Source organism: Bacillus rossius, chromosome 17, assembly GCF_032445375.1.
Source record: "Bacillus rossius redtenbacheri isolate Brsri chromosome 17, Brsri_v3, whole genome shotgun sequence".
NCBI lineage: Eukaryota > Metazoa > Arthropoda > Insecta > Phasmatodea > Bacillidae > Bacillus > Bacillus rossius.
The window spans coordinates 16456314-16473136 of NC_086344.1; the positions used below are offsets into that span (position 1 = coordinate 16456314).

Here is a 16823-nt window from a genome sequence, read left to right on the forward strand (position 1 = left end):
TCTTAAGTCCCGTGTTATTTGCTAGCGCAAACAGTGTTGAGATATGCAAATCCTATTGAAAACCTTACAAAAATAGCAAGGTAAGTAAGTTGCCATCACATGTATCCACATTCATAAAAAGGAGGTTGTCTGTAAAGTCGGTTTACGGACGATAATTTTACGTGATAACGTCATAAGAAAACATTGATGAAAAATTGCATATTTTTTAATTTTCAAATATTATTTACAGTTTTTGCAAATTTAATTTAAATAATTTGTTTAAATATAATAAGTAATATAATTAGTTTAAAAGCCCGCCTTAACCTAGTTGATATTATAGAAGATTTTCTCCCACGGTGGTTGGCCTGTTCTTGCACGCTCGGCTCAGGCGGAACGTGACAATTTTTTTGTGCGTGCAGCCGGCGTTCATCGATTTATAAGACGTTATCACGTCAAAAAAATCTATATCAGTTCATCATTCCCACCGACTAAAGGAAATATATTGAAATCAAACGGTGAGCAACGCGATAGCCTACTAACACCACCTCCCCCTTTCTCATTATGCGTTTCATTCTACTAAACAATAATCTGCGTTAGGCTCATGCTCAGTGATAATCGAAAAAAAAATAAAAAATTCGGAGCTTAAATGTTATTGTGAGGGAAAACATTCTTTCCCCGTGTCACGTGGCCGCGTCGTTTCGCTTCGGCCGGCTTCGGGAAGGCTCGGCGCTCCAAGCCAATTGCATTCCTGCCGCCAGACGCCCGTGGGTTAAGAATCGCTACGCTGCGACCGCTGGCTCAGTCCTCCGCGGACAGTCTCGCTGGGTGGTCGGTGCTGCCAACCTAGCGGCCATCACACACGTGAGTACCAACCACGCCGTGGTCTCCTTGCTCGTCCCTGCACAGCTAATGGATCGGAAATAGTCATGGAAAATTACAGATGTTTGCACATTCACATGAAAACAACTGTAGGTATCACCACAAAAAAAAAAATTGTCTGTAAAGTCGGTTTACGGACGATAGTTCAACGTGACAACTTCATAACAAAACATTGATGAAATGATTGCATACTTTTATGAATAACATTGAATCGTTTTTATTGAATTATCACTATTTGGTATTGATACAAAGAAGGAGTGAAATGAAATCTACAATTTAATTGATAAATTTACTTTTATTTGCACTCATTAATTCAAATATGTTTATTACTTTAACGAACTGATTATTTTAACTATAACTTTTATACATGTTTGCTATTTAACTTCTTCCAATCTGTGTTATTCTGTTAAGGATAGGACGATGATAGGAAAAGTAGGAAACGAATGGGAGTGTTTCAAGTTTAATGTGCCTCGAAAAAGTCAAATCGATGGTTGTTCCAATCGAGTGGAAGAGAGATAGATGCGGCGCAAGCGTACAATGAGCGTAACAGGACAAAGCGTAACGGGACAATGAGTCATCCTTTTTCGTGCGTGCAGCCGGCGTTCATCGATTTATTAGACGTTGTCACGTCAAAAAAAAGTGTTCACTATAATGCTGGGTTTGGAGTCTTTTTCCAGGACATTTACACTTTGTATTGAGCCAGTACCTCCCAAAATTAAAGTTATTTCTAATTCGTTCCCTAAATAGCTTTTCAGTATTGAATGCGCACCATAATCAGCATAATAAAACAAAATAATTAAATTTTTTTTTCCATGGTTTGAAGAAATTTTGCTTGAACTAAACGTTGATTAAAATATAAAATTATGCACCAAATTTCATAATAAATACTCAGTATACCCTCGTTGAGAGTATAGGTACATGCCAAGTCACATATTAGTATGAAATTAAGGATTGAGCAACACAAACACGTCGCAACTTAGACAGGTTTTGTAGTTTTCCTTGGAGTGATTGTCTGCACAGGCGGTGGTGATTGGTGAGCCTTGCTTGGTTTGTGATGTGTAACTAGTCTCATGACTCTGAAAGTCATCGAAATGAGTTTGAGTGGTATCAGTTTACCAACATACTCTTTCCATGCGACAGTACGTGATGCTTGTTTACGGATGGTAATAACACAAATAACACACGTGTAGTTGCTTGCAAGCACTGCTGCAGTGGCAAAAGAAGACGTAGACCATTGGTGCCTGGTTTGAGCAATGGTACGTGGCACAGACCATGAACTGCGCATACTATTCGCCCTGGGGTGCACGGACTTGCCCTCTGGCAGGCGTGGCGGGGGCGGGAAGATAGTTCTCCAGTTGACGTACGCCACGCGTGGAAACTGTCGACTCGCGTGGCTGGGACGGAAAGATTGTTCTCCAGTTGATGTACGCCCAGCATTGAAACTGTCGTCTCGCGTGGCAGAGACGGGAAGAAGTTCTCCAGTTGACGTACGCCACGCGTGGAAACTGTCGACTCGCGTGGCAGAGACGGGAAGAAGTTCTCCAGTTGACGTACGCCACGCGTGGAAACTGTCGACTCGCGTGGCAGAGACGGGAAGAAGTTCTCCAGTTGACGTACGCCACACATGAAAACTGTCGTCTCGCGTGGCAGAGACGGGAAAAAGTTCACAAGTTGACGTACGCCACGCATGGAAACTGTCGACTCGCGTGGCAGAGACGGGAAGAAGTTCTCCAGTTGACTTACGCCACACATGAAAACTGTCGTCTCGCGTGGCAGAGACGGGAAAAAGTTCTCCAGTTGACGTACGCCACGCGTGGAAACTGTCGTCTCGCATGGCAGATGGGAAGATAGTTCTCCAGTTGACGTACGCCAAGCGTGGAAACTGTCGTCTCGCGTGGCACTGATGGGAAGAAGTTCTCCAGTTGACGTACGGGCTCGTGACTGGGCGCTACTTAGTGCGATACTTCCCGACACCACGTGCTGCCTGACTCCCGCCACACGAGAGGCCGTGTACCTTCGTGCCCGCCGACAGATCTACAGTGCGACCTTCAAGGGCTTGACGAAGACGGGTGGCCTCAGACACTGCTCCACATTCAGCAGTGTCGTAGCCCCGGTAGCCGAGAGGTTTAACAGAACTGCCCGCTCCAAGATGTGCCGTCAGGTCGTGGAAGAAGCTACGTGAGTACAACGTCGTTTCTCGTTAAACCTTGATGTTGATGACGTAATGGTACGGAGAGTTACAGAGTGTTTGATCACGAATTTCGTACCCTGTAATTAATTTTTTTTTTAGGGGTAAAGAAATATTTATGTAAAATTACAGGTACTTGTACATTTGTACATTAAAATGAAAACAACTGTAACATTTCACAATAGTATGTATTCACAGTAATACTGGGTTCGGATTCTTACCCGGGAATTTATGCTGTGTTGTCTCAGTAACTCCAATAGTTAAATATTTTGTAAACCGTTCTGCGTACATAATAAGCATGACACGACAAAATAGTCAAATTTTTTTAAAATATTCGATTATTGTCCGTGTTTTGAAAAAATAATTTTTAAATGAAACATCAATTAAAATATTAAATTATGTGTCAGATTTTTAAGTTATATCTCGAAAACGTATTTTCATATGCGAAAATGACAACAGCCACGTGTTGTTAAAAATTACAACATATTTCTTGTAGGATTCCAAACTGTTTCTTGGCAAAGGGAGGTTTTTATTTCCTGTGTGCTGGCGAGTGAGCTGTTCGGCCTCGTCCCAGAGCAGTGTTCTGGCGCGCAGTTCGCGCGGGCCGTCTACCGCCCAGCCAGCCCATGGTCTCAGGGGCAGGAGGGGGGCTGGCGATAGTCGCTGCCGGGTCGTGCTGCCGGGTGTCAACAGGCCTCCCTCACCCTACCCCCTTCCCTCGCATCACATCACTCCCGCCGAGAGCTGAGCCCGGGGGTAGACGTGGCAACGTCGCGGAAACATCGCGAGGGACGTCCGGTGCGAGGGGCTCTGGGTTCGAGTCCCCGGCCAGGCCTGGTGTCCTTACTGGCCACAGCTCCGCCACGTAGTCATGACTTGTTCAGTAATCAGTAACTAAAGGGCGAATACCTGGCTCGTTGGTGAAAAAACAATTACCAGAAAACAAATCATTTCAAAGACATAGAAAATAAAGCATGTTCAGTTAACTCGACTCACGCTAAGGCATTCAAAGTTCGATTCCCGGTTGGATCAAAATTTTATGTATTGAAATTTAAATAATTTTGCTTCTAATATTTCTCAAAAATCTAACTCGGGAATCGGATATTAAATACGCTTTGAAGACTAGAACTCAGGATTCGGATACAAAGCACACTTTTAAGAATCGTTCTTGGAATTCATATTTGATGCACTCGATTAAGAATCTAATTCGGGATTCATGTTCAAGGCACGGATTTAAGATGGGAACTCAGGATTTGGAATTCAAAGGAATTATTTTAAGAATCAATTTTTAAATTTACATTTGAGGCACTCTTTTAAGAATCGAATTTGGGATTATAATTCAAAGCTCTCTTTTAATAATCGAACTTGGGATTCGGATTTGAGAGACTTGTCAGAATCGAACTCGGGATTTCGATTCGAGAAAGAGTGGATAGAACCCATCAGTTCCCGAAACATTTTCTTTCGTCAATTTTGTGCAGCATCCTGCTTCTCCGACTCGCTATAGCGTCTCCCGTGTAATAGTCCGTTACGTCTTCAGACAATTTGCCGCGGAGTTGTTAAAAAAGAAACGCGTAATCAAAAAATAATTATTCATCAACTGGTTTCTGTAAGCAACGCAGACCGAACTCCGTGGGAAAGACCCTGAAATTGCGCTGACGACATTTAAGAAGAAGGAAAAATTTTGCCTGCGTACAGAAAATTGAGATGAAACCTTTTTACTCACGGTCAAACGAAATAACTCGGCCTTGTCCTATAATTATTGGCGTAGAAACGTGTTCCATCCGAACTGGTAGCTACACGGTCCGTTAAAATAAAAATATGTACATCAGTTTCGGCACAGCTTACAGGCTTAAGTAGATTTCTAAGGACATATTTCTTCTGGAAATATTTTGGAAACTTCTGGAACATTTTAAGAAATTTGAAGAACTATTTACAATAACATATTTATGATCTCCAATATTAAAAGTTGATCGATTAAACATTTTCTCATTTTATATGCAGCAAAAATATTTTTTAAGTTTTTTTTTTTAACTCAATGAATTCAGCATTAAATAGCTTAGAACGAATTTCATATTATGCCAACTAAGGTAGAGACTCAATTTTTCTCTCCTTATAACTCTATTTTTCATACCTTGCACTATTAACGTGGTCGTATAAAAATTTTCTTTACACCAAGTTTTAAGATAATATTAAGCTGGGTTAAAAAAATCGAACTGATTTGATACTAAGGAATTTTTTTTTTATTTCAAACTCTGTTCCATTAAAAAAAATTCAGCCAAAGTTTTAGATAGTTTGGGATTCAGATAACAAATTATAACGGATTTGATAGTATATCTATTAAATAAATTCCTGATTTTTTTTTTTAACTTTCAAAACCTTGTTATTTCCATCCCTTGCAGTAATGGTTGGTTAGATAATGTTTAGAAAGATAAATTTATACTATCAAAAATCATTTCATACAAAAGTTTCAGATAAAAATTATAATATATACAAACAATTTGAACGGATTTTATGGTGTGCTTAATAAGGGAAATATTAATATCTTTTTTTAATTTTTTTTAACCCTTCTTTATCCACCCTTTGTTACAATGGTTGATTGTATCAAAAAAATTTTCAGACAAAAGTTATAGGTAATATTTGTAGAGGTTTACAAACAAGTTTAACTAATTTGATAGAGTTCCTACCAAGGGAATTTTTTTTTTTTGACATTTAACCCCTGTTTATTCCACACCTTGCAGCAATATTAGGTCTTATAAAAAATTATTTCAGTGGAAAGTTTTAGATAATTATTAATGGTTGTACACTATATTAGAACAAATTAAATAGTGTATTTGGTAGCGAAATTATTAACTTTTTTAAATATTACCCCTGTTTTAAAACCCCCTGCAGCAATAGTTTGTCTTATCAAAAAAATTTTCAAGTCAAAGTGTAGGTAACTGCTCCCTGATGATGGCGACTGCAACGTCGGTGAATTATTCGCCAAGGACACAGCTACAACCCAGAAGCCAAGGCAACTTCAGACAATGGCCGTGAAATCCTGCAAACATTATTATCGTATATAATTTTATTTATAGAGATATTATAGTATACAATTTTATTTTAAGGGTTACAAAATAAATACTCCAAACTCTGTTGTTAGTTTTAAACGTCGTATGTTTAAAGTATTAAAACGGTCATCACCGTCCATGTGAAATTCTTTAATCCCACAAGCGGGCCAAAACGTGAGCACATTCAAATATCAACAATTTAAATAAACCGGCTTTACAAGCTTGCTTATCAAGAGACGTCACCAAAATGCACTTTAACAAAATCTTCAAAAACATTAACAAGAAAATAGTAACATCAAAAATAGAAAATAGGTTACCTATAGCACGCAATAGAAAGAGCTTAACGTATGCGCATATAATTGCTGAAAATCACAATTCGAACAATAGCAAGTGGGGTAGTAAAATTTCCTATTCCATACATATCAATATCTTCTCTATATATAAAAATCAATTGCCGTGCGTTAGTCTCGCTAAAACTAGAAAACGGCTCAACCGAAACGAATGATTTTTTTTTTTTGGTTCACCTCATTACAGGGATGGTTTAGGGGGGAAAAAACATTAGATTCCCCCAAAGGAACAGCTTAAAATTCGAAAAAATCAAATAAGGTAATTTTGTATGGGACTTGCCACTTAGAATTACTTTTAAATTTTTCTATGTTCGTCCTCTATGCGTTCCTAAACCACTGATCTGATCTCGATGAAATTTGGTACACTTGACCTTCGCAACACAAGTAAGGTCACCACTGTCTGGGTGAGATTACAATAACAGCAACCCTTAAAGTGTAATTTAAGGTAGCGCGCGAGTCGTATGGATAGTCACCTGTAAGTATTTTTATAGTATTTCCTCTTTGCTATAGTCCGAATAATAATGGTGGTAGGGAGGGTGGGACAGCGGGAGATAGAGTGAAGGAGAGAGGTAGGGAGAGCGATATGTAGAGAGATAGAGTTAGTTTAGAGATATCTACACAGATAGAGATAGAGAGATATAGAGAGTTACAGAGAGGTATAGAGATAGAGCGGGATAGAGACACACTCACACTCACTCTATTCATGTGTACCTACTTTTAAAAATTTGGGGGGGGGGGGGGAATTCAAGAGGCATTGCAAAGCATACCCGGGCATTAGCTAGTTACGTAAATAAATACGCGAGAAGGCTATAGGGAAGCTGAAGTGCAGTCATCCCAGGGAAATATTCGTTCACGCATGAACGCGCCTTAAGACGCAAGGCAATGCTAGTCGCGATAGGGAAGCCTTATTTTCACATACGAGAGAGCCAAACGCCCGATCGTGCATCTTCGGTTTTTTTTTTTGGTTCATTGTAACTCATAATAACTAATGGTCAATTAGATTAGGTTAGCTACATTATAAATACTTTAAAACTTTGTGAACGGCTGATTTGGTTAGGATAGCTACATTAAAGATACTGTGAAATCATTTAAACGGTTTCCTAGTCCTGGATAGCTACATATTAAAAAGTTATTTGCTAAGCAACCATAAAATGATTTTACAGTATTTTTAATGTAGCTACACTTACCTAATATAACCAACCGTCCACAATGTTTTAAAGTACTATTTATAATGTAGCTAACCTATCCTTATCGACCGAAAAATTTAATGCCACACCGGTGTATACAATGAGATAGAACGGAGGTGGGGGGGGGGGGGAAGCGAGCATGAACTTCGGGGAACTTCGGGTGTGGCTCTCTCGTCTGTGAAATGAAGACTTCCCGTCGCGATTAGTCAGATTCAAGCAATGCAGTGGAACTGGGACAGAGAAATAAACAGTGCAACTACGCAGTCAAAAACTAGGACGTGTCCACCACTCAAAATACCCAGTGGATTATGACCCATAATCAGATACAAAGCACGATTTCACGATTTGCAGTTATCGCACGTGATAACAGTAAGCCTGCAATCTTAATTTAAAAGAAATGGAAAACTGTGAAAGAAACAAGATAGCACACGCGACACTATAACGCGAACAGGCCACACTATTCAACGCGACAAGAAAACAAAAAGACAACCGGGGCGTCATTCACAGTGGCCGATCAGAACTACAATTTTGCCAAAAACAGGAACGCAAGACGGTGCCACCACTGTCCGGGAAGCTAAAAAAACCAATACAGTTACAATTTACCTTTCGTGTCTCGCCGTTCGTCTGCGTTGCGCATTTAATCAGGAAACATTTGAAGTTGAATTTATAAGGACACATGTCTGTCTGACCAGGGTGGGTGAAGTTAAAAAGTAAAAAAAAGGGGGGGGGGGGGTTTGTCTGTAAAGTCGGTTTACGGACGATAATTTTACGTGGTAACGTCATAAGAAAACATTGATGAATAATTACATACTTTTTTAATTTTCAAATATTATTTACAGTTTTTTTTTTCAAAATTTAATTTAAATAATTTGTTTAAATATAATCACGAAAACTTAGTTAAAAAGGCCGCCTTAACTTGTTTGATATTATATCAGATTTTCTCGCACGGTGGTTGGCCGGTTCTTGCACGCTCGGCTAGGGCGGAACGTGACAATGAGTCATGCTTTTTCGTGCGTGCAGCCGGCGTTCATCGATTTATAAGACGTTATCACGTCAAAAACTAAGGAAGAAAAAAAAATTTAGTTACTGTTCAGGTCCTATCTCATGATCCGAAATAATAATATTAATTAGCGGGAGCTCGATTATTTTTTCCTAACCTAAGTTTAAAACTAAGTGTGTGTGTGTGTGTGTGGGGGGGGGGGGGTGTTCTATAGTGCGTCTCAGGCCGAAGCCTATACGCTCTAATCATGCAGGAGAAGAAGCATGCATCATGTGCTAGGAAAGGGATTGCAGTCGTGGGTGCGATTGGTGCCGTGGCTGACTGCTTTCACTCTTTAGCTTTAGTCTAAAACTAGTTTAAGTTGGGCCCAGGTATGGACACACGGGAAAAAAACCAGGGGCATTTACATGCGGGTTGAAAAAAAAAAATTTCATGCATTGAAATCAAGCAGGTTGGTCACGGGAAGCAGAGGGTTGGTTCAGGAAGAAGAGTTGGACAGCGGAAAGAAACTACTCAGCACAGGGGCGGGAACTTGGACATTTCTGTCCGCATTAGTTGAAGACGTTGCTGATTGTTTCGAGGGCACCTTCGTCGTTTCCCACCGGGCTTAAGGGGGTGCCTCCCATTTCAGGTCAAGATTTTATATTTACAGTACAGTAGTTACGGATAAACTTTTAGACTTTTTCAATTGTTTATTTTTCACGAAATGAAAAATATATACAGCGCATACTGTTTGCATAATTAACTGCCAATGTTACATTTTTAACTTTTTTTTTATGGTTTTACAAATAAGGAGAATTAAATTTAATGCAGAACTGAAACTTTTATAGGTTTAACTGAAATGCCACTGGCTACTTCAAGAAATGGTTTGAATTTCTTTCAGAAAATATTAATTAATTTTACCTGGCATTTCAAAATTCTCAAATTTGTTCCGATTTTGACAGCCAAGAAACATGAATGAGTTTTTGTGATAGAAATGCAAACCATATGTGGTAGCCAGTGGCAATGCAGTTAAAACCTAAAAAGTTTCAATTATGCAATAAATTAAATTCTCCTTAGGTATTTGTAAAACCCAAAAACGTTAAAAATGTAACTTTAGCAGCTAATTATGCAAAACGTATGCGCTGTATATATTTTCATTTCGTGAAATTTAAACAATTGAAAAAGTCTTAAGTTGATCAGTGATTAATACAAATATAAAATCATGATCTGAAATGGGAGGCACCTCCTTAAGTTACGGAGAGGAAAAATAATGGCACCTTTTAATTAAAATATATAATTCAAACCTAACTAACATTACCGTGACGTCCAGCTCTCAGCACTGCCAACCTACGTGCGTATAACAATGCATGTGGATTATCGTACCTCATGCAGACAACTTTTCAAAAGCTTAGGTGTCTTAACATTACCATCGTTATACATTTAGAAATTACTTATATTTGCTCATTCACAGTTGAATGAACTCAATTTACATAATTATTCGACTAGAACAAAAAATAATTTTCATATATTACAATATCGTACAAAATGTTTTGCAAATAGTCCGAGATACTCTGCTATATGTTTTTATAACAAACTTCCACCACATTTTAAATCAGAAAACCAACTTTGTACATTTAAAAAAAAAACTGAAAGATTTGCCTTTGGAATTCAGTTTTTATTCTATTAATGATTTTATGGAAGCATAACTATGCTAAAAATGTATTATTATTATGATATGATGTACATTATTTGTTTTTACTATTATTTTTGTTTATGTGTATATGATTGCACTTAAATGTGTATTCATAATGTTTAATATTCTTGACGAGTCCTGTACTACATGTACAATATAAGTGTATATTTTTGTAGTCGATTTGGACAATATAACTACTATACTATACTATACTGAGCATGACACTCGTCGGAAAGAGCAGCTTCTATGGCGCGGAGAAGAACCGGCTAGACGACACTACTTCTCTACGGCGCGGTGGTTACAAATCGCCATGTCCTAATCGGCGCAGCTTAGCCAACCTAACGCGTCGTACCACTGCGGCGCCTAGCTAGCAGCACGCCACCCCTTCGCATTGGCGACCACAGCGGTGTATATTTGCACTGGATGAATCAGCGTCCACATTTAAGGTACACCATCTAACTCTAGGATTATAAAATTACTAGCTGCCCGACCCGGCTTCGCACGGCTATACTAATGGAAAAATTTAAGCCACATCTCCCATTTACAGTAATGGTAAATAAAAAAAATTCAGTGAATATTTATTACAATGCTGTATAATGTACAGGAAAGAAAATTAATAGCACCGATGGTTTCCCAACTCGTGCACGCAACGTACAACTGATGTACCCGTACTTCGCTACGGCAGTCTACAGGCAGATCACTCTTGCGCCGCTCATTATACATGCCCCTCCTTGTGGGTACGCCACTGCCACGCGATGCCCGTTGCCATGGAGACGCAGAAGGCATGAACAATGCAAAATCCTGTTCTCATGCAGACAAAGTACCCACTGTTGCCTGGTTTTAACCACCCATGGGATCTAATTTTCGGAAAATGTCATCCTGCGCAACATAAGGAACATTACTGTGAAGTTTCAAGTCTGTAAATATATATACTTGAAAAAAAGGGGCAATTTTTTATATTTAAAGTACCCGCAAAATTTCAACGGTGATGTGGACTGCACAAACAATGAAATAGTCGTTAACTTCTAGCGCCTGCGGCATCGTCAACACACACTTCGTACGTGTACTGCATGTTGTATCTAACCCCCTCCAACGCATTTGATTCTAAATTGGACTTTTAGTAAGGATCCCTAATGTTATTGATAATATAATATAGTCTATAGCCTTCCTCGATAAATGTACTATCCAACACTGAAATAATTTTTCAAATCTGACCAGTGGTTCCTGAGATTAGCGCGTTCAAACAAACAAACTCTTCAGCTTTATAATATTATTATATATTCTGTTTTTACAATTGCCCGTGTGTGTTATGCTGGTAGGTAAAATTTGAATATTTTGAATTTACATTAAAATTGCTTCAACGCGTTTTTTTTTGACGTGAATACGTCTTTAAAATTGCTTCCATAGTGGGAGGCAATTCAAAAAACAGAATGATAACAAAATCGGGGGATACGGTTTGGTGTTGCGGCAAGATATATATCATTTCCATCGAAAAATTTTAATTACACCACTGGATAGCTGAAGGATCAAAGAATTTCGTTACGCTAAGCGAGGACTGTGTCGCATCATACGCGTTGGAGGGGAAAGCGCCGCCATTTTGAGGTCATTTTTTTCTGCGTTTAGAGATTTCCATCTAGTGTAACTTTTGACTCGGAGAAGCTAGCTACGTCGTTCGTTTGGGTTTCAATCGTCAGCTCTCGTCAAAATCTATCAATCGCATATACAAAACATTAGTGTAAACTAGTTACAGTGAATTAATAGTCTATTAGTTATAGTGAATATATATAGGCCATATATATATGGTGTAAAAATAAAATAAAAATATAGCGTATTTTATAGTTTGTATAGAAAATATTACCTGTTACGTACACGTATTCGCGTACAACACACGGCCGCGTCCATAATACAGCCACACCACATTATTTTTTTCCAAGTACGTTGTGTGTGTTTGAGCGCGATGCTGGACTGATGGGAATAGTTTATTCGCCAGTCCGAAACTACATAGTCGCGGCCAACTAGTTTTGTGTGGGAGGGGGGGAGGGCATGTCATTCGACATCTGCCACCGCCACTTCATCATCACAGGGAAAACCCTCAGCGCGGGGGAGGTTCAAGCTTGTCCTCCCATTTTGGTGATCATAAAGTGTGTGAGCAGCGTTGCCAACCCTTCAGCAAAAAAAGTCCGTACGAAAATGTCATTTGGACCGTATTTCCCGCTCCAGGTCCGTACATTTTTACGATTATATTAAAGAAAACTATTGCACAATAATGACTTCATGATTTAATTTTGCCATGAAATAGATTTACGAAATAAACGAAATAAAATCTTGTTCTTGCCCAACACAGTTATGGAATAAACTACTTGTGACGTCACAACAGATTGCATGCTGGGAAGAAACAGCAGTTTTTTTTTTCACAAACAACCGCACGTCTGCCGCGTTCTGCCGTAGGATTAATGCTACGTGCTTGTAACGCGACTCCAGCTAAAGTATAAGATAAACACCAAATACAAGTTTGAAATTACTGCCCATTATTAAAATATGTTTAAACGCTGAGAAATCTGCGAGAAGTACTCCTTAATTGTCAACAGCAGTAAGGGTTATTTTGGTTGACTCGTTTATTATGGATGAAATGCCTAGTAACAAAACTTGCTATCTTTTAAAATTTATTGATGAGAGTGAATTAGATGTATAAAATAATGTATAAAAACTGTTCAGCCCAAGTTATTACATACGTTTTCAGACATTATTTGTGCAAAATCAGCTGTTCCTATACCCATGATTCAGTGCACAAACGCTCTTGGCCAAGTCGTCTATTGAGTAATATAACACAACGTCGGGTCATACATTAACGTAAATGATATGTGTCAATCAAAAATCTTATCACTGCTTATCAAAACAAAATATATTACAAAACTTCTGAAAACATTGCCCCACTTGACCTATTAAATTAAAAACAAATCCTTTTGGCAGACAAAATAATGAAAATATGTCTGTCACTTATAAAAAGAACGTTACTCACCAGATATATATATTACTACTGGCTCTTTTTTATCAGCGTCCAACTCCAACCAGATAGTAAGGGCATTTCCCTTCGGTAAAAAATTACGAAGCGCCGTATTCCCCGCACGGTAACCATAATAGGCCTACGTAGAAGTGTATGAAATGATGAGATTTAAAAACTAGTTAGACATTATTGAAACAATTGTGTCAAATATTTTATTGGTTAGAAACCACGTACTACTTGTGTTGATTGGACCGTACAAATGGCGTACTATCCAAGGGCAGGACCGTACGTCCGTACACACAGTGAAATTACCGTACATGTACGGTCAGGACCGTACGGTTGGTAACGCTGTGTGAGGGTTGAAAAGGCTAGCGCCCCCCCCCCCCCCATCTTTCCCTCTTATCTTTAATTGGTTGATATGGCATGCACTAGGCATCCCCAGCAGTCCTTTACAAAGCGCAAGTGTTTATAACCCCCCCCCCCCTCTTTCCCTACCTACAGGGGGAGAGAGTGAATGAAGGATTACCAACCTGCCCAAGTTCCTAGAAGCCGGAATTTGGAATAGTGAGTATCGTCCACTGTAACGCAAGTGCATTGCAATTTCACACTGGGTTATGAAATACACGACTTTTAAATGAAACTCGAATAAATTGTTCACTGCCCCAAAAAATTTCATTTAGGCCCTACTTAAGGTGGTTTTTTACTTAACACCTGGTCTGGGCAAGCGGTTTGGGATGATAGATAGCGCGTAACTTCTTCAATACTTCGTTTTTTATTAAGATTGTAGAAAATAATTTAGATAATAATTTTAATGAATAATTGAAAGTGAAATCATTCAAAAATATTACGTTACAAGAGAGAAAACTTGTGAAAACCAACTTAATTTTAAGTTTTCAGCTATTTTCTCTCTTGCAACGTTACATTTTGTACTGATTTCAGTTTTAATAATTCATTTCCATTTTTGTCTAAATTATGTGCCACAATCGTCATTATAAACTAAGTATTAAAGAAGTTGTGCGCAATTTAGCATCCGAAAACGCTTGTTCAGGCCTTACTGCCCCGTAAAAAAATTCAAAAATTAATTGTATAAAAACCTTACGTGATACAGTAAAAGTAAAATTATATTTGACATCAGCATTAAAAATACTTCTAAAATCACCTTACAGCCTCAAAGTACCGTTCCAAAAATTTTTAAATGTCGCATAGTGTAATCTAGGAGTTTGAATAAAAAAATTAATAAAACTTCCGTACCATGTAGCCTAGATGTACTACCTATTTATTGAATTGCTTCTTATTTATTTAAAGTCATCTAAATACTGTCTAAAACTGTCAAAAGTAAATTTTTGTGTAACCAACCATTATTACAAGTTGTGGAAATAACCAGGGTTAAAAAAAAAAATTAGGTGAACTATCAAATCCATTGTAACTAACTGTGACAAGCCTAAACATTATATTAAACCTTCAGTGTAACAATTTTTTTATCAGATGAAATATTATAAAAAAAATCAGGTGTTGAAACAAAAAAAAAATTCAAATCTTCTTTAATACCAAATTAGTTAAAATTTATTTTAACCATCTCTCAATATTATATTAAACACTGATTAAAAGCAAATTTTTTATACGATCATATATTGGTGTAATAGATTTAAAAAAAATAGTGTTTCAATGGCGAAAAATGCGTAACTCATTTAGTAAGCGTAGATAATATTGAAATTCGTTCTAAACTATTCAATGCTAGATTCATTGAGTTAAAGAGTATTCGAAACATTTCCACTGCATGGAATATTAAAAAAAAAAATCTTATAATTTTGTAATATTGGAGAAAAAGCATGATACATCAAGTTTTTAAAATGTTCCGGTAGTTAATACAAGTTTCCAGAAAATTTCCAGAAGAAATGCGGGTACTTCTGAATCTATCTACGCATGAATGTAGGTTGTGCCGAAGGAGATTTAATTTTATTTTTCCTGGTGGCATTTAAAACGAGCTTGCTCGAGCGCTGGTATTTCGTAGTCTGCGTCTCGGGAAACCCAAACTCGTCGGGCGCAAGATTGGACCCAACCGGTTTCGAACTTCCCAGACCCGCTTTCGAGAGATCGCGACACGTGATCAGGCCCAGTCCAGGTCAACACATGAGCTGTATAATGTACTAATACGATAATATATATTAAATACTTCAGATAATGTTTAATTAATAATAACATATTTAATAAAACTAAAGTTTTGAAATAATTAGTTTAAAACTAGTAAGTAGTTATTAGACCGATGGGGAAGGCGCTGGGCTGGGACTGCGACACAGCACTGGCTCCCTGGAGAGAGAGATAGAGAGAGATAGAGAGAGATATAGAGAGAGATAGAGAGAGACAGATAGAGATAGAGATATGGATATATATATATATATATATATATATATATATATATATAGAGAGATAGATAGAGAGAGATAGATGGATAGAGATAGATCGATAGAGAGAGACAGATAGAGATAGAGAGATAGATAGAGAGATATATATAGAGAGATATATATAGAGAGATAGAGAAATAGATATAGAGAGATAGATGGATAGAGATAGATCGATAGAGAGAGATAGAGAGAGATACATCGAGAGATAGAGAGATATATTGAGAGATAGAGAGAGATAGAGAGATATAGATGGATAGAGATAGATAGATCGATAGAGAGAGATAGAGAGATAGATAGAGAGATAGAGAGAGATAGAGAGATAGAGATAGAGAGAGATAGAGAGATAGATAGAGTGATAGATAGATAGATAGAGAGAGAGAGGCCGGGGCAACCCGTCCCAGCAACCTTTCCAACCACCAGACCAGCCTGTGGTTATTCCCTGTTCCGAGAGTATCGCAGGGCCTTGGGGTGCCTCCCATTTCAGATCATGATTTTATATTTATTTTAATTACTTATTTACTTTTAGACTTTTTAAATTGTTCAACTTTCACGAAATGAAATATATATATTATCTTTGAAAGATTTGTGCAATGGGAGTGCATGACTTGATGTAAGTTTTTGGACATACGCCATTGCTAATAACTTTTCTGTTGAAGAAAAAATAAAAAATAAAAAAATATATATAGGGTAAATCCGGGAGAGATGTATCACCGGGTGAGATGGACCGGTGGCATAGTTCACGAATCTGCTAATAGAAAGCGCCATGGTTGGTAGGAATGTGTCGTGGCAACCGTATGGCGCTTGCTGTGTTGTTTTAGTTCCTTTGTATGCGTAAATTGAGAAGATATTAAAGAAAATAGAAAACAGGTATGTCAAAAATTTTGTTAATGTGAACGCAGTTGTGTCGTAGAGACAGTATTTTGCAATATTTTTGAACCATCATTCCTTACAACATTTAAACAAGCTAAACGTATCTTTGTAGTGTTCTGTAGCTAAGCTGGGCACAACAGGGACGTAATGGCGGCCTGGTCCATCTCTCCCTAACGATCGGGATAGATGGACCAAAATAAAGTGGGAGAGATGGACCATCGTTTTAAATGGGCCTACGTATTATT

The 16823-nt window shown here is 38.0% G+C and overlaps 1 protein-coding gene across 1 annotated transcript in view; it reads left to right on the forward strand.

Moving 5' to 3' along the window:
- The first annotated feature begins 758 nt into the window (after positions 1–758).
- The window catches only part of LOC134540695 (fatty acyl-CoA reductase wat-like), a 34392-nt gene continuing 18327 nt past the window's right edge, over positions 759–16823 (forward strand). The window contains exon 1 of the mRNA XM_063383573.1: positions 759–840. The gene's annotated coding sequence lies outside the window, so the exon portion shown is untranslated. The remainder of the gene's footprint in view (positions 841–16823) is intronic.